Source organism: Pogoniulus pusillus, chromosome 33 (assembly GCF_015220805.1).
Source record: "Pogoniulus pusillus isolate bPogPus1 chromosome 33, bPogPus1.pri, whole genome shotgun sequence".
Taxonomy (NCBI): Eukaryota; Metazoa; Chordata; class Aves; order Piciformes; family Lybiidae; genus Pogoniulus; species Pogoniulus pusillus.
This window is the reverse complement of record NC_087296.1, coordinates 7,722,445-7,738,545: the sequence shown is the minus strand read 5'-3', so window position 1 is coordinate 7,738,545 and position 16,101 is coordinate 7,722,445.

Sequence of the window (16,101 nt, the reverse complement as noted above, 5' to 3'; positions counted from 1 at the left end):
GTTCTCCAAAATTGTCTGCCTGAGTTTAAACCCAGGTTCTTGAAGGTGCTGAACTGACTCAACATTTTTGGTGACCAATGTCCTCCATAAATAAAAGGCCACCTCAGTTTGCAGGGAACCAAGTCCTTTCTGCCTTCGAGTCCCTGTCAGTAAATACACACAGTTGCAACAGCAGCTACACCAACTGGTTAGCACTCTGCCCAGAGGGGACTGGCTCAAGTCTAAATCCAGATGCCTGAAGCCCAAACCTTGAGCCAGGTAGGGAAATCCTCTCCTGGGGGGTCTGACATTGTATCTGTGTTCTGATCCCTAGAAGGGATCCTAGAAGGATCCAAGACCTAGAAGGACTTGCAGCAGGACCAGAGGCTAACCAGTAGCCGAAATTACACATGACAGAAGAGGAGTAGCACCAACAAATGAGAAATGCTGCCAGAATGACTGTTCTGTATTTACTATTGGGTGTATAGCAAAATTATACTTTGATTTATTCACATTTCAAATTCAGTATTTGATGCATTTTCTTTGTATGAAACCTTTTTATCACAAACATTGCTTGATTATTACTAATAAAACATTATCTTTGCATTTGTTTTTACGCTTGGAATGAAATAGTTGTAGCTGGAGGGAATGAGAAGACCTTTTGTAGCACTCTCTACTGCAAGACCACAGAGGTCAATGTTAGCTCAGAGCTGAGATTCATCCCCCTTGTTCCTACATGGCATTCCAGAGAGGAGATACCTCTGGTGAGTTTGAGCTGAGTAACTACCCTGAAGCAGTAGTAGCCTGGATACCTCTACACACAGCGCTGCACAAGGCAATGGTGGCAGTGTGTCACAGTGCTTTTTGGGGACAAGAATCAGTCACAAAGAAAAGGTGTTGGTTTGCACAAGAGCCTTTCATCCAAAAGCTTTGCAAGCCTCTTCAAAGGTAATATTTCATTACTAGAGACAACTACTCCAGCCACATCCCAACAGCTGAGAAAGACCCAGGAAAGTGACAAGTTTCCAATGCGTGAAGCTGCCTGTGAGAAAAAGAAGCAGGAGTAGGGTACAGCAGCACGACTTTTGTGTTAGCCCTCAGCATCCATGCACCAGTGTCTCATTTTGGCCGTCTTTGCCATCCACCAGGTTGTTACAGACAGGTCAACTTGTGAGGAGAAGTCAGCAGTTCTGAAACTGAGCATGGTGTGTTTATTCATACATACTGGTAGATGAACAGCTGTGGAAAGGCAACAGAGCTATGGGGGATCTCGGCACACAACCCACGGACTGTTCCTAGACAGCAACTCTGCATCTAACAAAACAAGCAGAGGAGATCATGGAGGCATGCAGACAGAGCTGCTGCTGCTGGCTCCTCTCTCCCTTGCAGCACAAGCAAGGTGAGGCGCCCACCTGCATCACAAAAGGAGCGAAGAAGGGTGTAACACTCCCTGCTTTTCACACCCACCGTAACAATCTTCTGTATCTCTCATGAATTGCAGCAGGAATACACCATCGAACTGTCAAAATGTTCACTCTTGTAGCAGAATATTTACACACAGACACACAAGAATAGGGAGAATTACACTGCAATACCATTGGAGCCTGAGACCAAGCAGCTGAGTCCATAAAAAAATAGACAGAGTATACAATACAGGGAAGGTAAAATTAGATAGAATTTATTCATTTCCATCACCTTGGTTGAGCAATGAAGGCACAATAAAAAGTACAATAAATAACCTGTGTGTGCCTTAGCTTACAATAGTACAAGGTTCACAAGCAGTTCACAAGCAGTTCAAAAGCAGAACATCTGGGACAGCTCAGTTTCTCTGGAGGAGGATGGGCAGAGCTCCTGTCTCACATGTCTCTTCTTCAAAATTTCATCACTGCAGCTATCATTTCAAGCAGTTTGCAGTAGCCATGCAGTCAGTGGGAGCTCTTAGACAGCTGCAGACATTTACCTCTTTGTCCTTGCTCTGATTTGCATATAAATAAATTAATCCTGCAGAGGTTAATTAAGAAGTGTATTAATTTTCCTTCTTTGCTTGTAGCATAGGTCACTCAGACTCAACATTTCAGACTGGTAGGAAAGCTGAAGCTCAACAGAAAAAAAAACTCAAGCAAGAACAAAACAACAACAGCTCATCAGCTCAGAAAGCTGCAGGGAGGCAGACTGTTATTTCCCTTGTTGATATTCAGTACCAAAAAAGCAAGCTGCAAGAAGTCTCTCATCTGCTAGTGAAAGAGAAATGAACTTATAACAGTCGTGTGATGCTATTTGTGTGCAGCTCAAACACATTTTCAATCTACTTCTTCTTTTCAATGAAGCACAATATAATTACTTTTATTTGGTTTATTGCATGCTTCCTCTCTTCCCTCATTACATAATTGGATGTCAGCCTATAACATGCCCTGATTCAACTGTCTCTACTTGTCCAGAAATAACAAGTTTTCTAAATCACCTTGTTCCTCTGTGAAACAACAATAACCCTTCCTCAACCTGTTCCTCTTTAACCATCAGAAAACATGACACACAGAGGTGAAAAATCAAAGCAATTCCTTCTGAGAGTGAAGATGCAAATGTGGAGCGGTTCTCTTCAGGGGGAATATGGCAATCTAATATCAGGTTATTTCTTTGTGTATCTGTTCTTTTTGCCTCCAACAAATCAGACTTGCAGACTTGGCTCACCCATAGATCATCCCTAACTCTCACACCTCCTTCACATGCCACGTGAATGCAGCACTGCTCCTCTGGCTGGCACCTTGGAAAGGCCAAGTGGCAAAGGAAGGCTCTTCCCTACCTGAGAGGGTGTCATGGTTTAAACTCAGCTGATCACTGAGCCCCACATGGCCACTCAGACCCCAGATCCTACAGGATGGAGAAGAGAAGCAGAGAAGTGAGAAAGCTCATGGGTTGAGACAAGAACAGTTTAACAATCGAAGCAGTAATAAATAATAATGACAATGGAGGCTGGATGAGGCACTTAGTGCCATGGTTTAGTTAATTAGAAGGGTTAGGTGATAGGTTGGACTCGATGATCCTAGAGGTCTTTTCTAACCTGGTCAATTCTGTGATTCTCTGACAGTAGTAATAGTTGAACTGAAAAGGAAAATAACGAAAAGAGAGAGAACTAAGCCCCAAAAAGGACAAGTGGTGCAGATGAAAGACAGTTGCTTGCCAGTAACCATCTGGTGCCCAGCCTGCTCCTGAGCAGCAGCCCTCACAGCCAAATTTCTGCTTAGTTTATGTACTGACCCATACAGTACAGAACATCCCTTTGGGTCAGTTTGGGTCAGCTGTCCCAGCTGTGTCTCCTCACAGCTTCTTGTGAACCCCCAACCTACCTGCTGGTGGGGCAGAATAAGCAGATGAAAATCCCTTGACTTAGTGTGAACACTGCTCAGCACCAACTAAGCCATCAGTGTCACCAACATTATTCCAAAACACAGCACTCAACCATCTACTAGGAAGAAAATTAACTATCCCAGCTGATACCAGGGCAGGGATTCAGGGAGCAGGTTGGAGACACACTTAGACTCATGAGCTGGGAAGGATTTTGGGGACCAACAGAGTAGACACAGCCATTCAATTTATCTAGGAGCATGGTTCTCTGCCTCAGGGCTGCACCTTACCCATGTCCCTTGTGCATGCAGAGCTAGCCATGTCTAGATCCTTTGGTGTCAATTAGCCCAAGGATAACTAGGGACTGACTCTCTAAAAGGAGGTGGATTATTAGGCCATTTGAAAGCCACATAATCAACAGTCTGACAAAGGGAGGATTTGGTTTATAGGAATAAAGCTGCCCTTCAATTAAGAGCCATTTCACCACTCCAATTTGATCACACTACTTCCATGCAGAGATAACTCAGTGAAATGTAGAGACCTGTGATGTATAAGATGATCTTGAAGTCCTTCTGGCCTCTGACTACTTGACATCCAAGCAAACCATTAAGGTGAGAGGACAAAGCTATACTGCCAGACTCCAGAGCAAAGTGCTACCGAAGTTTTGCTGCACAGGAGTTGCATTTGGAAGAAAGACTTCAACATCTAAAGAAATTCACTTTGGGAGAAGAGACAGAGTGCATTTCGTCAAGGAGGAAAGCCATTAGAAGGGCTGTGGAGAAATTCAAAGGGCTTCACAAACAGCAAATGTGCTAAACTCTAGAGAAAAACAACCATACATATTGTATGCCTCAGTGTTAGTATAATACATTTTGTAGCCAGGCTTTTGTCCCAGTTAGAAACACTTTCTGAGGCCTCTGGGTTTCTAATCACTGTTCTCAGAGTTCCATGAGGAAATAAAATGGCAGGGCTGAAACCTAAAGTGAACCTATTGGAGATGTGAGGAAGACCCAAAGGACTGCAACACTAGCCCTGACCAAGGGTGAGAGTGGCAAGGTCTGATCTGCTCTCTTGGGGCCATAGGGAGAGGTAGTAGACAGGAGCTGAATATGAGCCAGTGGTGTGCACAGGCAGCCAAGAGGGCCAGTGGCATCCTGGCTTGTATTAAAAATGCTGTGGCCAGCAGGAGCAGGAGGTGATTGTCCCCTTGGGCTTGGCTTTGGTGAGCCACACCTCGAGTGTTGCTTTCAGTTTGGGATACTGCAATATGAGAGAGACGTGGAGGCACTGGAGCAGGTCCAGAGGAGGGCAACAAAGCTGGGGAAGGGCCTGGAGAAGAAATCATATGAGGAGTGACTGAGGGATCTGGGGATGGTGAAACAGAGCAGGCTGAAGAGTGACCTCATTGATGTCTACAGATACCTGAAGGGACATTGTGGAGAGGCTGCTGCTGGGCTCTTCTCACAGGCAATTGGAGACAGAACAAGGGGGAATGGCCTCACACTGAGGCTGGGGAGGTTTAGATTGGACATTAGGAAACAGTTTTTCCTGGAGAGAGTGGTCAAGGGCTGGAATGAGCTGCCCAGGAAGGTGGTTGAATCACCAACCCTGGGTGTGTTTAAGGGTCGTTTGAGTGTGGTGCTTAGGGATATGGTTTAAGGTGAGTCTTGTAGAGCAGGGTTCTAGGTTGGACTTGGTGATCCTTAGGGGCTTTTCTAACCTGGATGTTTCTGTGATTCTGTGATTCTGTGTCCAGATGTGGACAGGCAGCAGCAGGCAGGAGCAGAGGGGCCAAGCCTTCAAGCAGTAGTCATGATATGGTGGCAGGTTCAATGTTTTCCTCTTTATTTCACCTGCACAGTGCAGTCATTTGGAATGGTACTGCTGTGGCTACATCTGCGTCTTTGCTGGACCTGCCTGCCCTTTCTGCTCTGTTCAGACTTCACATGGCTTTATTCTCTGGCCTTCTGTACATCTCCTGCTACCTGCAGGTTGAATCACCAACCTTGGGTGTGTTTAAGGGTCGTTTGAGTGTGGTGCAGAGCTGTCTCCTCAGAGCTGAACCATACATCTGTGACAACACAGCACTATTTCAATTAACTCTGCAGAGGAAGGAAGACAACTCTCCTTTGCACTGCCTTTCCTTCTGCTTCTTTGGTACAGGATTTGGATTGGAGGCAGAGTAGGCTGTTGGATGCCAAAATGGCTCTCTGTCATTTCCAACTTCCTGGGGCTGCCTGGGACTATCAGGATCTCAGTTACACTTCGAGGCTGCCCTAAAGCCTGGGATATATGGGAACAATCATGCACTTCTAGGATGATGATGCTCTAAAGCCACCACATCAGAGCATCTCTAGGGTACAAGAACTGCCAGGTGCTGTATTAATTCTGTCAGGCACTGGCACAGACTGCCCAGGATAAAAGTGTCCTTCCCTGGAGATTTCAAAGACTCATCTGGTGAAAGCCCTTGGGGACCTGCTTTCACTTTATTGCTCACCCTGCCATGAGTAGAAGGCTGGGCTGGAGGCTTCTTGAACTCTCTTCCAGGAAGAGTCATCCTACAGTCACACAAATTGTGAGTTTAGTTGTTCTGTTCTGCTGCAACAGTATGTGCATGCATAATGGTGGGGTCAGAAAACTCTAGAAAAGGAAACAGCTGAGAAAAGTCAAAAACCTTTTCACTGCTTCCTGTTCTGTTAGGACAACGTTACAGAAAAACACAGAAAAAAAGATGAGGATCTATAAAGTGATCTATTCCCACGTGGCATTATACAAAAAAAGAAAATAAAATGACACTAAATAAAGAATAATGAAGTGCTTCACCCATGCAAATTCTTAATTACTCATAGAATCATAGAGTCAACCAGGTTGGAAGAGAACTCCAAGGATCATCCAGTCCAACCTAGCACCCAGCCCTGTCCAATCAACCAGACCATGGCACTAAGTGCCCCATCCAGGCTTTTCTTCAACACCTCCAGGGATGGTGACTCCACCACCTCCCTGGGCAGCCCATTCCAATGCCAATCACTCTCTCTGCCCACAACTTCCTCCTAACATCCAGCCTGGATCTCCCCCAGCACAGCTTGAGACTGTCCCCCCTTGTTCTGTTGCTGGTTGCCTGGCAGAAGAGCCCAACCCCAGCTGGCTACAGCCTCCCTTCAGGTAGTTGTAGACTGCAGGTAGTTGTAGACAGCTGTAGACTCAGATTTATTGATAGAAGTAGTAGAGATTCCACCCTCTTGCCATATTCCTTGCTGAACTGGAGAGATGAGGGACCATTGCCTCAACTCAAGATTCAACCAATTCCATCAGTTGAGAGCTAACAGCTAATAAAATCAGAGAAAAATCAGAATGCTTCCTTCAGGAGCAAGAGTGCTTGGGGATATTTATAGTTGCTTTCTGGTGGTTCTTTATGCCTGGTACATTTTTGGGGAATGTCTCAATCTTTTAAAAATCAAGAGTGATCTCCAGACACCAACAAGCCCTTGCCTAAGTGTAAAGTGCCTTTCCATGTTGGCTTTTTCCTCATGCATTACTCTGCTTTGCAGGCCTTGTTCTCAAAATGCAGCTGTAATTCCATGAGGGAGAAGAGGATTGTCTCTGAGCCAAGGGCAAAGCTCAGTGTCCTGAAGGAATTCAAAGTGAAGACAAAATGCATAGCTTGCTGAGGCAATAAAGTCACATCTGCTAGTCTCACTGTGCACATAGGCCAACTTTTGGGGTGATTGGACTCATAGAATCATAGAATCAACCAGGTTGGAAGAGAGAGACCTCCAAGATCATCCAGTCCAACCTAGCACCCAGCCCTAGCCAGTCATCTAGACCATGGCACTAAGTGCCTCGGCCAGGCTTTTCTTCAGCACTTCCAGGGATGGTGACTCCACCACCTCCCTGGGCAGCTCATTCCAATGCCAGTCACTCTCTGTGAAGAACTTCCTCTTAACATCCAGCCTATACCTCCCCTGGCACAACTTGAAACTGTGTCCCCTTGTTCTACTGCTGGTTGCCTGGCAGAAGAGACCAATCCCCGCCAGCTACAACCTCCCTTCAGGTAGTTGTAGACAGCAATGAGGTCTGCCCTGAGCCTCCTCTTCTGCAGGCTGCACACCCCCAGCTCCCTCAGACTCTCCTCATAGGTTTTGTGCTCCAGGCCCCTCACCAGCTGTGTTGCACTTCTCTGGACACCTTCCAGCACCTCAACATCTCTCTTGAATTATGGAGCCCAGAACTGGACACAGTTAATGTAAGTTGTCCTCAGATCCTTGGTTTTCTTCTATTGTTATTTATTATTTTACTTGTGACTGACTGAAATAGCAGGAGCAAGCGTGATTGACAGGATGAGTCATGCTTGGGGAGATATCACCTAATGAGGTCATTATGTCAGCATCGTTAGCAGTGCTGAGATAAAGATGGACATGTTGAAAATAGAATTATTTCAGTGGTAAATCCTGCTGGATTCCTGAGATTAGACTTGGTGATCAGAAAAGTCATGTCCCACAGTACCCTAACCCTGCAGTAAGTTTTACAGTCTAAGAATAGGCTGATGGTGAACACTGAACTTCAAACAGAGATATGGAAACCAAACTCTGTGGGAAAAAGCTCTGGGCCAGTCTCAGCTCTTTTTGCTGCCAGGGATGCTGGCTCCTCTTAACTTGCTCCTTTCACCTCATCCTCAGAGCATGTTCAGCTAGCTCCTAGGCTAAGCAGGAGATGCAGAAGTTTTACCTGGTTCCAGGCTTTTGCTGCAGGTGCATTAAAGTGTTCTGACAAACTTTGGTTTGATTCTTCTTTCTATGCATATTTTTACCTAACAGCAAAGCTGGAGCCCTGCTCTGCTCTGCACTACACGTAGGGTGAAGAGCAGAGGAACTGGATGAAGAATGTGCTTGTCCTGACATAGAAGCAACCAGGATTTGTGCCTCACTGCTGTGGGATTAATGAGCATGTCTATCATCTTCTGGAGAGTATTTAACTGCCATGCCAGCTGAAGCAACAGCTATCCTCAGCGATAAGAACTACTTAGCAGACAGATATAATGCCTATGTTGAAGTAAAAGCAAGTAAATCCCACCATAATGTGCTCCTGTTCATACAGTGCAATCCTTCTCAAGGTAGCAGGGCTTAAATCCGGCTGAGAAGACTGGGGCTGCTTTTCAGCTGCATTTGACTCAGTAAGCCAGCACAGAAGTACTGGAGACAAAGCAGCAGAAGGGTACTAGGCAAAACTTTTCAGAGCTGGACCTGAAGGCTGGCTGCTGCCCTTTTGCTTCACAACTGATCCTGTAAACTACTGCCTACCAGATCCTGCCAGTCCTTCTGCTTGCTGTGTCCCCCCTTCCCTTGGACAAGCACAGGCTGCACTTCCAGCTTCAGTTCAACCCACACCACCTCAGTCTATCCAAATAATGTATCAGAAAGAAAACCAGGCAGCAAAGCTGATGTTAATGCAGGGTTAAGTGTCCTTATAGAATCATAGACTCAACCAGGTTGTAAGAGACCTTTCAAAGTCTGTGGCATGCACAAAGATGTTTCGAATTTCACGTGGAAGACTTTGAGTGAAGAGCAGAGATCCAGGATACAAAAGCAGGATCCACCCTCTGAAATGTTTCAGGAGCTTTTCAAACTGCAAGGAAGAGCAGAAGGGCTGGTGCAAGGACCAGCCTCTGTACTGTGGTCTAAGACCAAACCAGCTGCGAGTTCCCTGCACTATGGCATCTGCCGTTTGGCTGATGCCAGCCATTGAGTGCTTTGCAGGTGTAAGGAGGGGTGGCTGATTTGTCTGTTTTCCAGAAGGCTGGAAGTGGTCAGTGCAGCACCTGACACCTGGGATGCCTATTTATTCCACCAAGTGAGGACATTCTGGGGCTTAAAAAGTTGGATATCTGAGACATGCACCATGACAAGGCAGTTACTTGTGCATTCACACTGAGTCCCTGGCAAGCAGCATACAAAAGCTGTGCTGAAAGCAGCGTGAGGAGTGTTGTCCTAATTGTTTATGGTGCTTCCACCTGCTGGACCAAATGCAGGACCAGGAGTCTCTATGGGTGACATTCAGCTCTGAATAAGGGGGTGAGCACTAGAGATTAAATCCTTCAGTCATTTCACTCAGATTAAAGATGCTACACAAGCAGAATGAAAGCTCTGTGCCACTCCTTCCCAGGGACCTGAATTTCAGGCAGAGTATGACACTGTCTTCTGGCCTTGCAGACTGCTTTGAGGCTGCAGTACTCAGAGGAAGTGTTTACACCACGTAGCTGGACATGAGCTCTGGAGCTGAGTCTGGCAGCATCACAGCAGTAACCTCTGCACAGAACAAGACAGAAATCTTGGCTGGCTCCTCACCAGCTCTAAGGTTGTGTCACACTTCCAGCTGAAGCAGCTGCAGCAGCTTTCTGAAAGCTATGGAGGGTTTAAGAGCTGCATTACAGCCACAGAACATGCTCAGAAAATGTCAGTGTGATGATTTTTTGTAGGCTTTCAGGATGAAATCCAGAGACTTCTGAGCATACTCTGAAACCCCAACCATATTTCTTTTTACAAGCCCTACCATGTGCCTGAAGGTCATCACGTACGTTTCTGAAGCAGGAAGCTCCTCAGGAATCCCTCATGGTGTTTTGGGACACTTCTGCAGCAGATGCCAACGTTTCTCCAGCACAGGAGAGTTGTACTGTGTACAGTGAAAATTAATGATGAGAAATGGCAAGTAAAGGCAGGGTGCTTGAGATGGAAAACACAGGATTACAGCTGTTGTCACTGCTTTCAGATTGTACTACCCTCAAGCCTGTGTGTGTTTTGCCCCTTTTGACTGTTGCCTTTTCCTTCTTCCATGATTTATTGTGCTCTTTGCAGCACACAATGTGGCACCCACAAGCTGTATTTTGCTCCAGCAATGGAACAAAACCTCAGCTTTGACTTTTTCCACTTGCCTTGTAAATTTACTGGTATTAGATAAGTGCACTGGTTTAAAAATAATCATGATTGGCATTCATGGCAGGAGCAGAACTGATGTAAGATAAATCAATATGAACATGGGCTTCAGTACATCTATCATAGTAATTTACATAAGTTTAAAACAGTTTAATACAACTGACTCACTCTTCTGGTAGTGACAAGGCTTTACAGTGTGCCAAATGTAATCCATTGTATGGAGACAATAAAAAGGGGGTGGTTGGTGACTTTCCAGTCCAAGATGATGAGTGACTAGTGGTGTCATGGAAAAGGGGCTATATGAAAAGGGCTGTGTGTGTTCTTAAGAGAAGAAAATCAATCAGAAGGAAGAAATCTCCCTTAACAATGCACTGATGTGTAGCAGGCATGATTCCCCTGAATTGCTAAGCCTGTATATCTTACCCTTGCCTCTGGAGGATGGTCCCCTCTGAGGAAAGTTAAATGCTTGCCTGTCATCAGAGACAGCAAAACTGGGTGCTAGGTTGGACTGGATGATCTTGGAGGTCTCTTCCAACCTGTTTGATTCTATGATTCTATGATCATTGCCTGTTGTTTGCTGGCCACTTTTACTTTTTTCAAAGTAAAACTTGAAGTTGAAGAAAACTTCCCCTTGAAATTGCTTGGGTTTGGGGTAAGTTTTGTCCCTGAGAAGGTGTAACAACATAGAGTGCATGAGTTTTGCTTAAAAAATATCTCCACTTGTGTGCCTGGCCAGGTAGCTCAGCTCCCATGATTGGTGGGAACCACCCAAATAAAGACTTTAGGCCAGCCTAGACTTTGCTGCCTATCTGCTGTTCTTCCCAGTAGACTCTCATGTTAGGGTACACCAAAGTATTCAGCAGGGATCTCTGGCTGAAATGCTCACAGGAGAAAGTGGTAGGCTGTAAATCCTTGCCCTTCCTAAGAAGAACATTTTGCTTCTCTGGCTGTGACCAATGTGATTTTTACCAAACCCAGTTTTGCAAAGCTCATCAGTTGCAGTAAGTCAAAGAGTGACTTTACATGAGAACTCTTCATCATCATCATCATTTCTTTCCAGTTCACAGATGACCTCCAAGTAAACATCATTTTGAAGCCCTCTCATTACAGTGAAGATGTCTTATTGTCACATCATTATTCCTGGCAGTCCATATGGCTGCACTGTGACCATGCTGTGGCTCCCAACAGACACTGAGCTGCTGTCCCTAACTTAGAACTTTCCTCTGTGGGGAAGCCTGGCATTTTGTGTCCAGACTACACAGCCATGCAAACATAATTTGCTCTGTTATTCCCCAACTCCCACAAGAATGCCTTGTTGTTCTCCACAGTGCACAGCCTACTTTCAGAGCACATAGAAGTTGCATGACCAGGATGGAATGTGTTATGGAATAGATGTGGCTTACTGTTGCTTGTCTTCCCTCCCTTGCCTGCCCCAAAACTGCATGGGGCCTTGATGGCTGATGTGTTTCTTGAGACAAACTGCTGAAGCTCAGACACATCCAGTTTCTCATTCTGAGTGAGACTCAATTAACTGTCACCAGGCTCTGATTTCCCACAAAACCAAACTCCAGGCTCTGATGTCCCACAAACCCCCAACTATTCCAAACTCTACAGAAGTTAAAGCCTAATAAAAAAAAAACCCAGGGTTTTCTGTCTGAGATCATAGCAGACTTCACTTCAGCACACAAATGTTTTCATACAGCTACTTTTATTCTTCTGATCTCTGAAGCTCAGATGGGGCTGATTGCATTTGGTCCACTTATTCCCATCTGGCTTCTGGCTCTGCTTCTTTCTCTGGCGTCTGCCTAATGTCTAAGGAGCAAATCACGGCAAACAGCTCCTGTCTTGTCTAGCTTATTGCTACACTGACACCACGAGCAACAGCAATAGGAACAAGACGGGAGTTTGAGCAACAACAATGCAAAATGATTGCTAAAACAGGCACAAAAGGAAGAGACAGGACTAGGAAATCTCGGTGTTGCACTTGTGTAATAGTTGTCTTCTCCTAATCATAGAAGTGACTGCCACAGTGCTTCCTCAAGACTGCCTCCTGTCTTGTACCTCTCAAATGAGTACATTTCCTAGAGTTAGACTCCTGCCTTACTGACCATGATTATTACAACAGTAATGTGATACTTCTCTCCATCCTCCTCTAGCAAGCATTTTTGTTGTGTCCAATTTGCTTTTCTTATCCTTCTTGGCAGTGTGCAACTTAGGATATAATGGTTTTGTCCATCACAGCAAAGTCACTGCTAACTGCTGCCAGCTTGAGTTTTATGTGGTGTGCATTTAAAGTTTTACCAAGCTTTTGTCTTGATTGGTAAAAAAGTTTCCACTGAGTGTTTTCCATCACCAACAAATAATCTTCAAACCTATTTAGAGCTCTCTTACAGTAATTTGCTGCCCAGCTGTAGTGGCTCATCAAAAAGGTGAGCTGGCTTCTGGTTTAGATCTGGCAGAAGACTAACAACTAGCCACAGGGATAGACATCACCCCTTATTAGTGAGGGGGTTACTGAGACTTGAAGCCATTCCTTTACACCCAGCTGGGCATAAGGAATAATGAGCTTGAATTCAGAGAGCACTGCCTCTTGCATCAGCCTGGAGAGCTACAGCACAGGCTGGAATGGCAGGGCTTCTGGCAATAGCCAGGGAAATACAGCTGCAGAGTGGCTCAGTCCAGCTGAGCTCCAGAAGTCTGGACTGGGAAATTCAGCCCCAGAGCTGGGTATCCTACAGCAGTAAGCTCAATGTCATTGCAAACTCCTGCTTTCAGATGAGGGAGGGCCTGTTAAAAGTTGAACCTTGATTTTGTGGCTTTATGAGACAAGATCTTTGGTGGCTGTACTAGCCCAAGATGCTGATGGCCTCCCCTCCTCCTCTGCACCACCTTCACTCTTCCAGCCTCTCCAACAAATTGTCTTCTGAGGTACATGGGCATAGTTATTCCCACAACACTGGGAACCTGATAGGGGAGGCCACAGAGTTTCTCTAGGGGTGTGTTTAGTTTGGAATTTTGAAGCCACACCAGTTCCATGCTGTTTTTCTGGTGAAGGTTTGGTGTGCAAGGGCACCTGGGCAGGCAGCAGTGAGTGAGCACTGCTGACAGTGCTGTTGTGGGAGACTTCATGTCATGAAACCATGGCTGAGGCCAGGACAGCCAAAGGGCTGGGTGCCATCAGACTCCAAGAGAGCAGGGAGAGCCTGTTGTGATCCCCCACCACTTGTGGTTTTCAGACTTTCACTCATTTGGTTGACACAGAGAGGCACTAAATTAAATACTTGGCTACAAATGAGGTCAATTAAGTGCCCTCATTTGCAGAATCATATCTCTTACTTAGTGTCCCCTTCAAGGTGAGGAGCCAGATTTCTGCAGGTGCTTTCCTAACACATCAGGAAATTTGCCTGCTCGAAGAGCAACGCCCAGCAGAAAGGGGCTTTGTGCCTGCTCCAGGAAAATTCTGCCTGGTGTTTGAGCACAGAGATTATCTCTGCTTCCTCACCTGTAAAAAGATAATTACACTGCCCAACTTTCTAAAGAGCCTTTGCATCTCCAGATAAAATATACTACAGAGAAGCACGACATGAATTATTCAGCCTAAATTAAATTAACGAAGACTGTGGAAATTCATTGACTTTGTTTCTTTTTTCTTCTTCTTTTCTTCTTCTTTCCTGAGCTGGGTTCAGATCCTGCAGTGGCCTTTGTGGTCTCTGCTGAAAGCAGAGCACTGAGCAGCTCACAGCTGTGCTGAAAATATTTCCTTCATTGTCTGAAAATATATTAATTCAATTATTGACGAGCCTATTTGTGAGCCGGCTGCTGAAGCGTGACTGCCTCACCAGTGTTTTCCCTAACCAGAGGCTGCCACAGGGAGTGGAGAATGAAAAGTCAATGCAATCACTGCCAGGCAGCAAGATGGATTTATGAGGAATTGCAGGATGCTTTATAAAGCATAAGTGATCACTTGGTTAATGATGTAGGACTATAAGGACAGTTCTTATGCCATTCGGGAAGGACCTAGACAGAACATGCACAAAGTCACTCCAGGGTATTCTACATCCCTTACAACAGTGCTTTTGGGTGTAGATGTGCTCTGGGCCTCTCTCAGCAGCCTCTCTCCTTTCCTCTGGCTCTAAGTGCTGAGGGATGCCTCCTAGATGAGATTCTGCAATTCTCACCCCAGAGATTGGGCTGCAGGGCTGCCAGCACCGTACCATGTGAATCATAGAATCATAGAATCAACCAGGTTGGAAGAGACCTCCAAGCTCATGGAATCATAGAATCAACTAGGTTGGAAGAGACTTCAAGGCTCATAGAATCATAGAATCAACCAGGTTGGAATAGACCTCCAAGCTCACAGAATCATAGAATCAGTCAGGGTTGGAAAGGACCACATCCAGTCCAACCTAGCACCCAGCCCTATCCAGTCAACTAGACCATGGCATAAGTGCCTCATCCAGGCTTTTCCTGAACACCTTCAGGGATGGTGACTCCACCACCTCCCTGGGCAGCCCATTCCAATAGCAGTGAAGGTCTCCTTCTGGTAGCCTGCAACAGCAGCTTAGCTGAAAGTTAAAAAACCCCAAGCAAACATGATTTCTTTTGCCAAAAAAGCTGCACAGCTTTTAATAGAATGGATTTAAGAAAGGTGCCTCACACATTGTGTTTGTACTCATAATTAACTTTCCTTGCTGGAGCTTAGGCAGACCTGGCATTTTTCCCCCAGTATGGAGGACTGGAAGCTGTCTCTCATGCTTGCAGCCTGGTTCCCCTGATTAATTTATGGGGTTTTTAACATATCTTTAGCCTGTCAGATTTTCCTGTCTCACATAATCCCCCTGGAATCTTGGAGGTGTTAGGGGCTCCTTTGAAAGCAGACTGGAGGAGTCTTCTGCTCTGGCTGTGTAGCGCCAGATACTGTTATCCTCACCCCTTTGAAGCTGCACACCTGAGCCTGGCTTAGCCGGGTCATTATTTCATTCCTCCTGGCTCAGATCTGTAACAAACCCTTCATTACTTGCTTGCAGCTAACTGTGAATCCAGGGGAGCAGCGTGGGGAGGGTGAGGAGGAGCTGTATAGCATTAAACAAAGGGCCAGACCAGTGTTTTCCCAGTTTGTCCCACTGTTACCACAGGCTTCCATGTGATCCTGAAAACAGGGGATTGATGCCTGCAGCCTGTAACAACCACCCTGCTGCCGGAGGGTTTCTGTGTCCTCTGGTTAACAAAGGGCTAAATCCTGTATGAATTAGCAGAAGAGGTGCGAGGAAACCAGGCTTGGCCATGCCACCCCCTTCCTTCTGCTTGGGTAAGGATGAGCTGAGCCTCAGTGCCAGTCCCTAGACTGTGGGACAGGCTCATGTTCTGGGGAAAGGCAGGGGATTCATAAGTCATTGGGAAGTACCTACAAGCCAGCAGATTTGTTTTGCCAGGGACAGATCTCAGATCCAGATACACACTGAGTTCTGGAAGGGGCTAAGGAAGGGAGGGAGAGCAAGGGAGGCAGCAGCTGCTTGAGGTGAGGTTTTGGCAGCTGCTAGAAGCATCCACTGCTTCTGTGCATCCACCTGCATGAAGATGGAGTGAGTGCAGCCCACTTAACATCAGAAGGGGAAGGATAAGGTTCAGGGACATTCAGCTATCTGTTTCCAGTGCTTCTTCCTTTTCCTCTTCTGGGTGCAGAAGAGCTTTGGGCTAAAAGCAGCCACAGTTTGGAGTAACTTTACTGAATGACTGAAAAGAGGCAAACTGCCAAGGAGGAAGTGTCTTGTAGAGCCCAGCTCATGTACAACGGCTGCCTTTCCAAGGCAGAGTGGTATGAGGCTGTGACCCAAGGGTGGTGGGGGCGCAGGCT